Source organism: Peromyscus eremicus, chromosome 22 (genome assembly GCF_949786415.1).
Source record: "Peromyscus eremicus chromosome 22, PerEre_H2_v1, whole genome shotgun sequence".
Classification (NCBI taxonomy): domain Eukaryota; kingdom Metazoa; phylum Chordata; class Mammalia; order Rodentia; family Cricetidae; genus Peromyscus; species Peromyscus eremicus.
In genome coordinates, this window is record NC_081437.1 from 16,937,107 (window position 1) to 16,950,902 (window position 13,796).

General features: G+C 35.5%; 1 long non-coding RNA gene and 1 other non-coding gene across 3 annotated transcripts in view; both read right to left on the minus strand.

The window, feature by feature from the left end:
* Positions 1-13,796, minus strand: part of LOC131897636 (uncharacterized) — a 44,950-nt gene that overhangs the window by 21,612 nt on the left and 9,542 nt on the right. The window contains exon 3 of one of the 2 annotated variants that reach the window (XR_009375748.1): positions 12,500-12,767. The exons of the other annotated variant lie outside the window; for it this stretch is intronic. This is a non-coding gene — a long non-coding RNA (uncharacterized LOC131897636). Of the gene's footprint in view, positions 1-12,499; positions 12,768-13,796 lie in introns of those variants that run through there. 2 annotated transcript variants of the gene reach the window in all.
* On the minus strand, positions 6,492-6,598 carry LOC131897765 (U6 spliceosomal RNA). The gene has a single exon (XR_009375786.1). It is a non-coding gene; the product is annotated as a U6 spliceosomal RNA (small nuclear RNA).

A 13,796-nucleotide genomic window follows, 5' to 3' on the forward strand; every position in this document is an offset into this window, starting at 1 on the left:
ACATTTATCAATATAGTATAGATGTAGGAAACTGAGAGTGAATTGGATCTTATTAACAAGGTGAAAAATTTTTTAAATTTCTTCCCATTCAAACCACGCAAGATCTCCATTTGATTACATTTGTCTTAATTTTCCAGATGTTATTTAAGACGAAGGTGTTTCTCAGTTGTGATAAACCCGATGTATAATGTACTCACATAAATGAAGAACAAAATCAACTACTTCATATTCATTAGTATTATGTTAGCACTGTACAAATGGGTGATTCTGAGCTCCCATAGGGAACCTCCTGTCGGGATGAGTAAAACATTACCCATCTCAGTTGGAGGTCCCCTACAGGAAGTAAAGAGCTCTCCACAGGAGACGGGGAAAAGATTGCAGAAACCAGACTGCCATTTAGAAGGAGGAGCTGCATTACTCAAAGTTAATCTCAAGTTCCCACAATTTCATTTCAAGGAAAGTAGTCATCCAATAAGGAATAGATAAGTAACATTATTTCTTTTCCTACAACTGAATATTAGGTAGTGATACAGGTTTTTGAACTTTGGCTTTTTACATTGAAGTATATGAATATTAAACACCCACAATTTCCAGCAACACAGCCAGAATATGCCTAGCCCACCAGACGCCATCACAGGCTTACAAGGACTTCAAATATCACCAAGACCAATGACCTCTTCTAAGACTATTTCAAAGTATTTGGTTTTACTGAGTCCTTTGGCCTCTAATATCTACTTGAAAGTTTCCTTCTAGCAAAGGAGCACTCGTGATTTCGTAAACATTGTGTCAGTCTCTTAAGATTACTGGAAAAGAGGATGAAGATGGAGTCTAGTCCACAGAGTGCTGGCCTAGCATGTACAAAGCCCTGGCTTCTAGCATTCACAATATCTCATAGTTCAGGTGTGGTGGTTCATACCTGTATCCCAGCATTTAGGAGGTGAAGGCAGGAAGAACAGGAGCTCAAGGCCAACCTTGGCTATGTAGTGAGTTCCAGACTAGCTTAGGGTACATGAGACACTGTACCAAAGGACTATTCATTTAAAAGTAAATATTTTTAAATATTTAAATCCATTTTTTTCCGTTTAAAAATAGGAACTCACAAACTTTAGACTGATAGCTGTGGAACATGCATGGGACTAGACTAGGCTCTCTGCATACAAGAGACAGTTGTGTAGCTTGGTCTGTTTGAAGGGCCCCTGGCAGTGCGATCAGGATCTATCCCTGGTGCATGAGCTGGATTTCTGGAGCCCATTACTCCTTGCTCAGTCTTGATGCAGGGGGGAGGGGCTCAGTCCTGCCTCAATTGAATGTATCAGGTTTTGCTGACTCCCCATGGGAGGCCTTACCATTTTGGAAGAGGGGATGCAGAGTGGGTAGGGGGGAAGGCTGGCAGAAGAGCAGGAGGAGGGATGAGAGGGGGATCTGTGGTTGGTATGTAAAATGAATAACAAAATTGTTAAGTAAAAAATAGAACTGCGTAAGAACTTTAGTTTTATTCTGTTTCTCTTTAAAACTTACTAACAATCATAAGTCTAAAAATAACAGATGGGCTTAATAGTTCATATATGTTAGAAACCAAAGTTTGAAAATGGTATCACAACATTCTGCATTATAGAAATTACAACAAAAAAGGCTTATTGTGATATTAAATATGTTACCTTCAGCACTGTAATCATCATCATGATTCTTATTCTTGTTATATAATATAACCATGGATTTTGGTTTTCCTTCCTGGGAGTACATAGGAAACAGGAGAGAAACCTCAACTTAGAGAAAGGCTGAAGATTTTCTTGATTCAGGAAATGGAAAGTCTATAAAACCAGTGTGAGGAAAAAACAAAACAAAAACATCCTGTGGTGACTTAGGGCTAAGTAATAAATGAAAAAAAAGTAAAACATGAAACCAGTTTTGTTCAAGGTGAAAATAACACTTGACAAATGTAAGAATATAAATTGATATTTCTTTTGTAGAAATCATATTGGCTGTCAGCTTCAAGAATGATTCTACTCATTAACCCTGTCTTTCAAAACATATCATAAGGGAAGAATCAGAGATGTCAAAGATTCTCTTTTTTATTATAGTCCAGACAGAATGAGCACTGTACTTTGTTAAAACAAGCTCCTTGCTGGCATCTGAAAATGTCAAATCAGCATCACTATCTTGACACACAGCTATGTTGTTTTTTTTGTTGTCCAATATCAGGTAACTTAATACAGAACTAACCTGCCTCTATATGCTGATCAACAAATATATGTAGAATCCAGCTGTGGCTGAATTTATATCTCCAGTCCAGACTGCTTTCTTCAGATTCAGGTTTGTTCAAATTCTGCCTATCCATCTTTTCAATTTGAAAGTCTAGCAATCATCACAACCAAATGTGTCTAGCTTTTCTTACAATTTCCAGTTTCATGAGCTTAGATGTTTGGATCATATATATTTTTTTTTTATTGCCAGCAATCTTTCACATTCAGCATTCAACATATGGGCACTTACGGAATCCTTATTGCCCCTCAGGGGATGACGAAAATAAAAACATGCATATATGTACATATTCCAGAGATAAATACACTGCATGGTATGTAGAGCCTCATAGGAAAGACACAACAGATTCAGAAGGAGCACGGGGAAACATTAGGACAGCCTGTTGACTTGGGTTTCTGCAAAAAATACAAAGATAGTACTTGCTTGAAGATCCTTTTGCACACTCTAAGCTGTAGGAAAGGTATACATTTACCTATATGGGGTCCTAGGAAGATTAAACATTCATATATTTTACTTTAATCAAAACATGATTATATAATTTCTTTTTTCACCTTTTGCCTTCTATTTTTCTCCGTGTCCTTTCCCTCCAAGCCCTCTCATGTCCCTTCTTCCACCCTTTCAAATTCATGGCCTCTTTTTCTTTATGATTCTTACACACACACACTACACACACACACACACACACACACACACACACACACACAAACACACACACATATATATATGCTCTTACGTCCATTTAGCATTGCTTTTATGTACATGATTTCATGGCTGACCTCTGGGTATAGCTTAGCTAATTATGGAGTCCTTTCTTGGGGAAGACTAATTCTCACTCTCTCAACAGTCTTTATCTGCTTCTAGTTCTTTGTCTAGTGTCTGGGTGCTATGAGAAATCCCTCTGCCACATTAGCATATCTACTGATGTTGTCATTGTCCCAGTCTTGTTTATGCAACCATATTGTTTCTTAGTCATGGTGGCAGCTTCCCTGTCATTCTTAGCAGACAGGATTTCTCAGCAAACTTCCTGTCTCTTGCAATCCTTCTGTCCTCTCCCCCTTTCATGAGGTTCACTGAGACTCAGGGGTAGGAGTTGTGTTGAAGATATGTCTGTTGTAACTGGGCTTCTCATGACCTATTAATCGTTCTCTGAATTTTTACCAGTTTAGGATTTCTTTATTGGTCTCCAATTCTTACAAAGAGAAGCTGCTTTGAGGGGTAAGAACTGTACTTATCTGTGGTATAACGTGAGTATAAATTGTAAGTATATATTGTCCCCCTTCCCTTCCTTCACTCCGAAACATACTCCCCTTGCTCCCTTTCAAATTTGTGGCTTATTTTTATAGATTGTTGTTGAAAACCTAAGTTAAGTTTGTATTTTTAATCACCTCTACTGCTGCAGAATTAGAAGCTACATTATTCTACATTTGGATTAAATGAAATTTAATTAAGTCACTGCATCCTTACTTGGTCCCTTTACTTATTTTCATTGGTGAGTAGTGTGACCATCTTGAAACAAGGCAGCAATTGCCATTTCTTATGTAAAAACTTGCAAGGTCTCCCTATCATCTAGCACAGATGCTGCTGTGCTTCTCATGCCATGAAGCCTTACATAGTGTATTCCAACTCTATTTCTGTGTTCATCTCCCCTGACTTTGTACATATTATATTCAGAGTTACATTCTCTTCACCAATATTCCTTTACTATGCCAAACACAGACCTGCCTCCATGCTTTTGCCCTTCTCCCTCTGACCAGAAATTTCTTTGCATCAATACTTGTAAAACCCACTCCCTCACATCTCAAGTGTCTGCTCAGGTGTCATATTTTCATAAGACCTCAATTTCTCTTCTTCATGTAACTGCATGCATATAGCCTTGGAATTGTTTTTCTTTTTACTGTCTTTTATGTTTCTTTAAAACTTTTGACTATGATGTGTTTTCCCCCATCTATTATAGACTTATTATATCTATCTTTGAACACTTCTTGGGAAGCCTTGCTGGTCAGAGGTTGCAGTCTATCATGGCCTGTCAGCACTCTCCAAAGTTCGAACACATGGAGGACTCTCTCCCCAGTGAGATTTTCTGTTTTCTACCTGCCCTTATCTGAAGAAACCTCTGGGTCAGGAGGACTGACATTATCTGAAATCTGTCTCTAAGTCTGGATGCCTGATTTATCTTTAGTATGAACCTTGGCACAGTTTCCTGCTAAAAGTTTTCCTTGTGCTACATATATGATAACTAAGACTTGTACTAGGAGCTTTGCTATAGGACCCTGCTACCACATATGAAGCCTTATTATAGAAATGTACCACTTAATGCAAATTAAGGATTAGCCCCAAGATTCCCAATCTTGTATATTCCCTATACTCTGTAATAAAGTGGAGCTGACTCACTGAAGTCATCTCCTGGAGGTCTATCTCCATCATATCCTCAGCTGTCAGATCTGTGTTCCCCTCTTCTGCTCCCTCCTCCTTCATGGACCAACACACCAACAATCCAAAGAAAAAGCAGAGCCACAAACACTAGTCAGAGAAATTCACTTTTGGGAGATTTTCTTTTTCTTTTCTAGTGTGGGATGAAACAGATAAACAATTGTAGGTCAATGAACATGTGTGCCCTGCTTCAAGGAAAAGATTGATTTGTTCTAGCATCTCTCTTTACAGTGAAGTCATCATATCTTTATAAACTTAATACTCCAAATTGAAAATATACTACAAATGCTTTAGTCACATATTTTCAACCTCTTTCAGTGTAAGTTTTCTTTTCTAGGTCTCGCTGTGGCATTGTCACAATTTCCTGCCTCAAAGGGAAAATTCCGGTTTAGTCAACGAAAATATCATCTGGAGGTTTTGATGACTCATTTGCTTGAAAACTCTAGGATTTCTATTCCAGGTCAAAGATTCATAAACTTTTATGATTAAGGGATAATGATGAATACTCTCATAGTGATTAAAAATTCATTTCATGACTGTCTGGGAAGAGTGAGATTGATATATGGTTTGAAAGATATTTAAGGAAATGCATGAGCAACTTATTGTACCATATTCTTTATCATACATTAATATTGCTACACAGTTTCCCAAGGCTGTAAAAAAACACCTGGCAAAATCAACTGAAAGAAAGAAAGGGTTATTTTTCCACACAAATTGAAGATATAGACCATCACGGTGGGGAAGGCATGGTACCCGAAGTGCCAGGTAGTATGTCACATCATGTCCAGTCAGGAAGCAGAAAGAGAAGTGAACAGGGGTGTTTATGTTGCTCTTTACTTTATATTCAGTCTATGACCCCAGCCCATAAAATGTGTGGGCTACATGTTTTTAGATTCTGTTGGGTAGATAATCTGTATTAGCCATCCTACTCCATCACTGAGAACCTAAAGAATGTCATCCACTGTAGCTACCCAGCCTGCCTGTTCCTTAAGCTTCCAGATCTCTAGAGGAGCTAGCTTTAGAAGCAGTTCTGCCATTCCTATACCCAACCAAAACACTCTACTTCTGATGAATCTTCTCCCAACATAGAATATCTTCTCATGAATGCTCCAAATTTAGCCATTTTTTTATATGGAGAAAGTGGTGATATACCAGTTTATCTTGGTAGTAGCATCTATGAAATTGAAACACCTGTCAAGTAAAAGGTTTATGAGGTGGAATAAACATAAGAATAATTTTTCAAACTGAATGTGTAGAAACAAGGTGTAAAGAAAAGCCTCCCATCGACAGGGATAGTTTTTTTTGTGAGATTTTGAGGGTGATGATATTGAAGCACTGGAATTCTCTATTTCTTCTGTGACATTTGTTTTCCAGTAAGGTTTTGAAATGAAAATTCTCTTTGAAACCAACTTGTAAATCAATCTTCCCTTTTATCCATGCCTTTGATGATAAATTGACATAGGGTTATTAATGAGTTTTCAGTATATAATGACCTCATTTCCCGACATTGTATGATTCTGTTGTTGAAGATATCAATCAAAACAGTAGATGAAAGGATCAGGGAAGACAGTGCTGGTACATTGAACTTGAAATTTATAAGGGCATTATATTCTTTAGGATGTGTAATATTAAGTAGCATCATTTTACAAATGTGTTGCCTAGTGTTCCTAAGCAAACTCCTCTACAAAAAAGCTAATAAATTACATTTTTGTCAGTGTTTTGAATATTTTAATAAGAGACAATTGGGCCTATGCACTTGTGTGGTAATTCTTTTTTTTAATTTTTTTAAAGATTTATTTAAAAATATGGAATGCTTCATGAATTTGCATGTGATCCTTGCGCAGGGGCCATGCTAATCTTCTCCGTATCGTTCCAATTTTAGTATATGTGCTGCCAAAGCGAGTACTTGTGTGGTAATTCTTAAAGAGAATAAATTGTAACTCACCCTTACATGCTTCCAAATAAGACAGACTATTCTATAGTATGCAGTTACGTGTAAAAAAAAAAAAAAGCATGAATATGACTTGCTTGGATTTTTGTATTCGCTATTCACAATCTCAGCTGAATCTATAGTTAAGGTATTAGAAGTTGAAATGTAAACATAATAAGTAAAAAAAAAATATTGAGTGCCTGCCAAAATAAAACTAGAGCAAAATATTGTTATCTAGAAGACACATTTTTGTAGGAATCCCAGATAGAGAAAAAATTATATCCATGAAAACAAGCCTTCATCCTATGTCTAGTATAAATACTAAGAATACCACACAGATTTATATATTGATCTAGAGGAACCTACAGTTTTTCTTAAGAGGCGCCAGCCATATAATTCTAGCAACTGTGAAGTTGGAAGTGCTGAAAATGCTTTTACAGCTACTTTTATGTTGTGCTAAATTGATTTAATAAAGTACTGTCAAATCAATTTATTCCCTTAACTCTTACACTGTGTCATCTTAATTTGAATTGTTGGTGGACCAGGCCATCCAGCAATTATAGACCTGCAAAGTGGTTGATATATTAACCATAAGATGAGGCACCTGAAGAATAGAACCAAAGGTGTTCAATTGGACATCATTGAGTGATGATTCTATATTTACAGCCACACTAAATGCATGGTTTATCATGAGGGAGAATGATCACACACATTTATGTCCATAAGGAGCTGAAGATACAGGGATTGTAGTTCCTAACGTAATAGGTAACACTGAATATACTGCTTTAAGAAAACAGTATTTATAAGATAAATTTATCCCAAAATGTGTGCATTTATTCTCTTCAAGTTAGAACATGTTTGGGAGGTGAAACAGTACAAAGAATGAAAAAAATAGTGTTTGACAATAGATGTGTACAATGTGTTGCTGATAGCTAAATAGAGTCATTAGCAGATACAAAGTATTTCCATGTCTAACACAGCTTTGGAAACTTTACATTTGTTATCATCTCCTTATAGCATTACAAATAATTTCTTATAGGGTCACTCACCAAACCCTGGGGAGTTAGTGTGACTCACACTGGGTACAAAATTAAAGGCATCAGAGCTGAAATGGGTTCTGGAAGATGACACTGGTTCTGCTAGGGACTATTGCTCATAAGAACATCTTGGTTTCTCATTACACCTAGGCAAAGAGGTTGTGACCCTGGGAGATATTTTTGTATGCTATGAAGTGTGTGTTAGGTCATTACAAAACTGATAGTACAACTTTCTCTTGTTTGACATGTGACTGTTTATTGAAATATGCTTCAAAATTGTTTCAGACATTTTCTTTCTTGATTTTCTAAGTGGTTCTAGAATCTGCTCATTTTTTTTCACTTTGTAATAAGAACCCAGTAAGTCACATTAATGAAATAAATCATGTACACTATATAATTTCCAATACTCTAAGTGAAATTTAAAATATTTAGTTTATTAACAATTTCAGTCACAAAATCATTATAGCTCATTAAAGTATGAATTTTTTTAGTAGGGCCCCTTTTAAAAAAATTGAAAACACAATGAAAACCAATCATGATACATTAAAATTGAATTAAGTCAATTCACAGTTTCATCAATGACTAAATCTATTGCATGCTAACATTAACAATTGTTGAATTATGATAAAAATGGGAAAAAGTAAAAGTTATAGCTTGGAAGAAGATATATGGATAAAGCTTTGACAGGTAGATCTAGCACTGTCACAAATATTCATCAATATTTGAGCAATGCCTCTCTGTTTTGGATGCCCTGAAAATATATCCCTTGTATCCATAAAAGAAAAATCGTATCTTTAACATTTACTTTATTTCAGATACACAATTTTTAAATATCTCTTAATGTTGCCTTTATGCTATAATAATCTATGCACCTGGTTTCTTTATTTTCTATGACTAAAAGTATTTGAAGCCAAGTCCATATTTTGTACACACCACAACTCTGAAGCAGATACAGTTTGGGGGTAGTTTTCCACATCAGGATATAATGAATGTAAGATTAAATTTCATATATATTGCAGTGTCGAGTATTTCATAATATTATATACTGCATATCCTGTTACATGAACTAGACTAAGTGCTGTATGTAGCAGAGACAAATGGTATCTGAAAAAAAATTGTTTAATTTAATATTTCCATAAAGGTATTTAGAATATGGACAAAGAGGACAATGGATATACATAGCTGCTCTCCAGTTGTCCATTTTTACTTATGCATAACCGGATATAAGAACAAACACATGGTGACAATTCTGTTGCTCAGAGCGTGGCTTCTGTTTCCAGAAATTCTACACAGAAACCTGCATGAAGTGCTTGCTACAGCTAATGCCGACCATTGGCACAGACAAACAATCCCCTCATTGGGAAAGTAAAAATACTAGTTTTACTTATTGCATTCAGTTGTTTTGAGGTTTATCTTGTGCTGATACAATCTGACCATTTGCCATAGAGTAAAGCTGGCATCATAGCGTCACATGCATGTTTTCTTTCTCATAAAAGAGAAAAACAACTGAACTTTTTACTTGTATCTTTCAATTTTTATTAGTTCTTTGAGAATTCTGTACAATTTATTTTAATATTATTCCCTGGTTCCTTCCCCATCCATTGCCTTTCTCTTCTCATCCAACTCTGTGTCCTCTTTGTTTTGACTTTAACTCATTAAGTATTGTTTGTGTTGTTCACATGCTCTTGGATGAGCATCCTTACTGGAAGGTGATCAAATCGAAGAAAGCTGCCTCTCCAAAAACCTATCACATGCCAATAGCTCTTTAGCATTTGGTGGGTCTTCCTGCCCACCTTGCCTCTCCTTACTGGAATTTTTGTCTGCTCTAAACAGATGGTGGTCCTGTGCGTGCTATCTCAACTTCTGTGAATTGATAGGTCCAAGTGTCCTGCTATGTCCAGAGAATGCTGTTTCCTTGTAATCATCAACCTTCTACAACTCTTCTAATTTTTCCATTCCCTCTTTTGCAATGATCCTTGAGCTTTGGGAGGAGGGGTAGGGTTATAGATACCCCTTGTAGGACTGAGCATTCCGATCTCTTATTCCCTAAACCTTGACCAGTCTCTTTGTTAAATCCAAATATAAGCTTTTCATATGGGCATAACAATAACTCACTAAGTGTTGGTATAATACAGTGCTCATTTAGCAGAATAATAGTAGTCAGTTAATCCTTAGGTCTATGACCTGGATACACACAAATTTTTGGACACTATAATATGCAAGTATAAATTTCAACTAGTGAATCAGGCCTTAAATCAAATCAGAAAGTAATTAGTTACAACCATGACAATTCATACCAATCTCTTACCAGTCTGGGAACATGCATTCCCAGACCAGTCAATGTAGCTCCCAGGGTTTATGGCTGAGTAAGATTGGTTAATCCTTTTCTCCTCAGGTAGCATACCTAGCCATCAGGGATAAAGATTCCCAATTGGTATCAGCTTGATTTCTATATTCTATGATTCAATCATCTAGTGTCTTCAGCAATAGAATCTTATTGTTAAGTTCTGGAGGGTAGTTGAGAACATTATGAATATCATTCAGTGTTTGGTGGTTTATGGGACTTTACCTTCTAACAACTACAAAAAAGGTAACCCATTCCTAGTTCTGGGCTTTTTGTTATCATGTGATCTTTAGTAGAGAGAATGTGTTGCTCTGTTATACCATAATTTCACTTAAACTATATATATATATATATATATATATATATGTATACACATTATATTTTATGTATATATAACTCATATATATAAAGGTGGTGTTTACCATATAACTTTTTGAAATATATTTAGCATTAGTTATTCATCTCCATATTCTCACATCTGTCCCTCTTTATTCCCTGCAATAGCCTATGTGTCCATCAATTGATGAATGGATAATGAAAATGTGATAAATTTCACAGTGGAGTACTGTTCAGCTGTTAAGAATAATGAGACTGTATAATTTTCAAATGATATACTGGAATTAGTAATAATCATTCTGAGTGAAGTAACCCAGAAAGACAAATACGATATGTTTCTTATTATTTGCAACTGTTAGTTTTGAATCTTCAGATATGTGTGCTCCGTTTGACATATCCATAGAGACCAGGAAATTAGTAAGGGGTAGATTTCAAGAGAAGGGGACAGAAAGCAGCTGTATAAGGGGTTAAGAGGAATAATGGTAATATGAGGGATTAGTGGGGAATGCAGGGTAGGGTAGGTTAGAGAAAACACTTGAAAAACCTTTACACTTATTCACAGTATTATAATGGATTTATCAGCATATATTTACTAATATTCAACAACTAATAATGGGAATATCTAAACCATCAAAAGTATAATAACTATGAAGTCCTGAAGTTCAAGCCTAGCATAACTACTTAATTTTATTTAATTCCTGGGCTTCTAAATAAAGTGAATCAATTGGATATATTGTCCCTAACATTGGTAGACATATTGTAAATGATGTATTTATAGTTAAAATGAGACAGAGAGGATGTCAAAACTCAGGAGAGACTCCATGCTACTTTGGGAGTATTCTAACTACAATCAGCAAACTGGTTTATCCAGGAGAAACTTTTTGAATTCTGAGCTTTTGGATTACTTCCTCTCTCTGAGAGTGCCTTACTCCATAGTTGCCAATGATACAAATGTAGATTTTTGTATTTGTCAGTTCTAAAAATATAGAAATTGAGTATATTATAAATAACAAAAATAGATAAAAATCAAACATGGAGAAATTTTTGATCAAGCATGTTAAGTGTGTGAAAACAATAACAGAGTATAAAATGATGACTACCTTGGATTTTAATTGGAACTGTATGAAATAGCTAAAGGTTTAACCTGAAGCAATATCCATACATGATGTTTATAAAGTGAAAAATGGAAATAAGTCTTTTCTGATGACTAATTGTACTTACAGTTTCATGGTTACCGGCGAGAGACAAGAAGCCCTGGAAAGGAAGGAGGAATAGTGTATTACTCTCCAATAACAACTGTCACACTGTTTTAATTTATTCCAAATTGCTGACCTCTAATTCCCAAAGAATGGGGTAAAATAAGGCTGGTTGATCATGCAAGTTCAATGTGTATCATTATAGGAATGAAACTCTATAAGTTATAGTGCACTGTGAACAGGCTTCCAAAGGGAGAAATCATTTCTGTAACCAAAGCTGTCCCTGGCTATGGAAACTGATACAATATCTTCAGAGTGCTATCTATATGTAAGAGGCCTGAACACTGAGGGCAGTAACCCTCTTTTATTGTGGGCAATGCAGAAACATAAGAAAAACATGAAGAATTACATCTCACCACAGGGAGCTTGAAAACATAAATAAACACACAGGTTGGAAAGAGTTCAGGATTTGGTAGAACATTCTAGTTCTGCCACCGGTCTAATCATTTGGTTCAGCTCTGTATACCATATTTTGAAGCACATTTTACAAAGTGCCAAATACCCACATGAACATCAAAGAGAGTGCTGAATCAGGAAAACAGATTTCTTGAGAATTATAGAACTGTAAAAAGAAAAGAAAAATTGGCAGAGGAACATAGGCACCAGCAATTGAGTGTCTGTCCTTTAAAAGAGGCTGGCTTCAGTCTCTTCCCCAGCATCTCCTTGTTAGCTCCCCTACAACTAATTACCATCTCCAACTCAAAGTCATGTTCTTCACAAATACTCTCATAATTGTTTCTCACATTGTTTATTTCCTTAAGAAACATTCAACTGTTTTCACAAAACATGTGCATTACCACAACACATAAATTTTCAAAAGTAATGGTAATCATAGGTTGAGGTATGCAAGATCTGAGGACATCTGAAATTAGGGCAAAGAAATTCAGTCAATGTTATGACATGGTTTTGATAAGTCAATTGTCTTTTATATGCAGCATATAAAGAAATTGGGAGGAGAGTACAGGGCAGATTGAAGAGCCATGGTCCTAATGGAGAATGACTTCCACTCCAGAGGTTCTCTTTGGAGGACTCGCACTGAATCACACCCACGAACCTTTTTCATATATTTCACTTCTTGTCATACAAAGTATGGGATATGACAGCACAGGAGACTTGCAATCAAGAACGAGAATCTATTGAGGATTTAACACAAAAAATACGTGACCTATAAACTGAAAACAAATGGGAGCAAATTTATTATAAGATTAGGATATAAAATGAGGCACTACATACAATATGCATCACATTTTACTAGTACTGGTAGGAAATAAGAAAGAAATGAAAAATCACATAAACAAGTTTTATTTTAATCTTGTGTAGATAATGAAAAAGTAACAGCACTATCACAGAGTCACAAAAATCAACATAAGTTAAGACAATTCTAATATTTTGATGATTATAAACACATAGAGAGAATTTGATAAATTTTAATCTATTATGTACCCATATATCAAGTCCATAATTTTAAGAAATTTATTTTATTATTATTATTTGGGTGTGTATAGATATGTGCACATGTGAGTACAGGTGTCTTCAGAGTCCAGGAGAAGGCCTTAGATCTCCTGGAGCTGGATTTACAGGAGGTTGTGAGCCATGTTACATGGTTGTTGGGCACTGAACATGGATCTTGTGAAAGAGTCGTTCACACTTTAACTTCTGAGCCACATCTTCAGCTTTAAACTCCATATTAATTTACATCTTCTCCACATTAATTTTTAATTCTTAACTTTCGTTTTAGCTCAGAAACTATTATTTAAGAATAACAGTTGTAATTATAGTTAGTGTACAAAGTTTAAATCACTATATCAATAAGACAAACTTTCATAGAGAAAACTAATATTTTTACATTTAAATACATGTATAATCATTATGTATGCATAGATGCATATTTATATTTCACATGTAAGTAACCACTGATATTTATTTGAAAATTTGTACCTTCATACTTTTAAATATCAAACTTTTTTTTGGGAAAGTGTGAATTTGTATGCAGAATAGGTAATAAATGCTTCCCTGATGATATCATCCTGTAACTATTTAACAATAAAGTTCTCTTAAAGAGTTCCTGGGCCTTTACAATGGGTCAAAATGGATGTTGGAGCACATGGGAAATTTCTGAACTCTTGATGTCTGAAATATAGAGTCTGAAAAGCAGAGTGAGCGTGGCCTCTCATTTTCATGGTACTCAGGAAATCTGATGT